The 2,341-nt window shown below is 41.4% G+C and overlaps 1 protein-coding gene and 1 long non-coding RNA gene across 3 annotated transcripts in view; one reads left to right on the top strand and one right to left on the bottom strand.

Annotated features, from left to right (window-relative positions):
• The window catches only part of LOC117959121 (membrane-associated phosphatidylinositol transfer protein 2-like), a 44,684-nt gene that overhangs the window by 34,601 nt on the left and 7,742 nt on the right, over positions 1 to 2,341 (bottom strand). For both annotated transcript variants that reach the window (XM_034896051.1, XM_034896053.1), the window contains exon 2: positions 724 to 762. The gene's annotated coding sequence lies outside the window, so the exon portion shown is untranslated. The remainder of the gene's footprint in view (positions 1 to 723; positions 763 to 2,341) is intronic.
• Positions 1 to 2,341, top strand: part of LOC117959213 — a 15,923-nt gene that overhangs the window by 5,228 nt on the left and 8,354 nt on the right. The window lies entirely within an intron of this gene.

A 2,341-nucleotide genomic window follows, 5' to 3' on the forward strand; every position in this document is an offset into this window, starting at 1 on the left:
TACAAAGTGGCTTTCTATTCAATAAACAGGAATCTTCCCTGTAACCTATAACGTGAACAAAAATTATATGATACAAAAAAGGTTTTTACTTGCATTTTTTGAAATATGTTACGTATATATGTGCTTGTGTTATGTGGTGAATGTGAAGATGAACGTCTACCTCCTCTGTCAGCTCTAGACACCGAAAGAAAAGCAGAGAAATTAGACCAATCACAACAGCTGGTCAGTGTGACGTCATGTTGCCTCAGCTCATTACTATTCATGAGCTCACCCGGTTGCGCTGGGTAAAGGATACGGACGGCCAGACTCTCATTGGCTAGCTGTTAGCCAATCAGGGTCAAGCATCTTAGCTGGTTGAATATTAATGAGAACTGGCACAAAGGTAGCTGAGTCTTTCTGCAGTCTGTCTATACCACGCTAGAATGGCCTGAAACAAGGTAACCAAGGTAACCAAGGTGTTGAACCACAAAGAGATGTTACAGAGTCCATGGTAGAACTTCAGACATTACCACAAAGTAAGGAAATATGTGAGGCAGGGCAGCTTTAAGTAAATGTTGCTGTTAATACTAAAGTCATATTTTGAATGAATTAAGGACTTTTTACTTGCAATGGAGTATTTCTACATCGTTGGATTGATTCTTCTATTCTAAGTAAAATAGCAAAATCCTTTTTCCAACACTGCTTGGTTTATCAAAACTACAGATATGGGATGTTCTCACTAACCTGCAGTCCATCTCCAGCAATGGATTCCACTACTTCTTCCTGTGAATGAGAAACAGCCGAGATGAGAGACAAAGAGGTTCTGCACATGTTAATTTAGTAAGGCATGCACAGTATGACGAATTCAGAGCTTAAGAAACACACACAGCTCTTTCATAATACTCCATAAATACCAGAAGTCATGTTTTGAAACAATTTCCTTCCTCAATCCAGGTTGAGAAACACCAACAAACGCAACAGGACTTCGAGGGAATAGGAATAAGATACAATGCATTGGGAAGCCTACACCTTATTTAAAAACTGGTTCTTGTCCTGTCTTAATGTATGCCGAACATGCTCCCCCCACAGCCAATGCAATCATCTGACACGGTCAAAACATCACAGCATAAAAAGAGACGTGGGCAGCGGATGAGAGTGATCTCTGACGTGATGGCTAGGTGATGAGAGAGAGGACGAGCTATTTTTAGCTCAGGGCGGCGGTGGAGGTGGAGGGCGGGCAGAGAGCAGCGTGATGGGGCTGCTGTCGGGGGTTAGACGCTTCTCAAATTGCTCTGCTTTGCTGCGTTCTGGTAAATGCCGGCGATGCATCACTGTCTGAGGAGGGGGGCGGGGGGGCTCGGGCTAATCATCGCTCACACCCTGCATCTAGGCCTTCGATTACTTTGCTTCACTTACGATGGTGCTCAGCTGAAAACAAACATTCGAGGAATGAAACAGAAATTCACAGATTTGTGTTGCTCGTTTCCCGCTGTTGGGTTTTGATAATCAAATAAAAAACACTTTCATTAAAAGCTTAAAGACAGGAACAGCTTTTACGATGCTGTTTTTGTTGTTGTCAGAAAGCCTTTTTAACAGCAACACTACACACAGTAGTAGTCTCTATGAGTAACCATCAAGAGGTTCTTGAGACCAGAGAACGGCAAAAAGAAAGACAGATACAAAACCAGACGTATCAAAACAACATTTGAACATTTGAAGTTAAATGTGTAAAGTCAGCCAATAGGAGGAAAACAGCAGGCTGTTCGGGTCAGAGAAGCAGCCTCAGCGCCCACGTTCAGCAACTCACAATTAACTCTATCAACGCATCATTTAACCATTTACAGCATCGCCTTCAACTAACGGAGGCTCGGGAAATGGAGATAATGCAGAGAGGTGGAGTGGAAGAAGAAAAGGAGACAATTATGATGGCTTGTGGTTTTCAATGTGAGACATGATGCATGAGCACTAATACGCACACACACCTACACAGGGGAACAAGAGGGTCAAGCTGGTGAAGGTAGACCGAAGAGAGGAGGGTTGCTGTTCATGACATGTAGATACAGAAAATACATACATATATACAGTACACATACAGACATACTGTACATACATGCACACCTGGACTTTAAACCTTTAAACTCACCTGGTCACTTTATCACTTTAACACTGGACTCAACAATGACACTTTAATAATAATTGATGGTCTTTTCTTTGTTTATTTGACGAATGTTCTTATTGTTGTTATTATTATTATTGTTATTTTGTTGTCTTTATACTGTCTTTGTTATCTATTTTTTATTTCTTTTTTCTTGCTAAAACTGCTGCTGGAACTTTCAATTTCCTCGCGGGAGTCATCCCAAAA

The sequence above is a fragment of the Etheostoma cragini genome, chromosome 16 (genome assembly GCF_013103735.1).
Source record: "Etheostoma cragini isolate CJK2018 chromosome 16, CSU_Ecrag_1.0, whole genome shotgun sequence".
Classification (NCBI taxonomy): Eukaryota; Metazoa; Chordata; class Actinopteri; order Perciformes; family Percidae; genus Etheostoma; species Etheostoma cragini.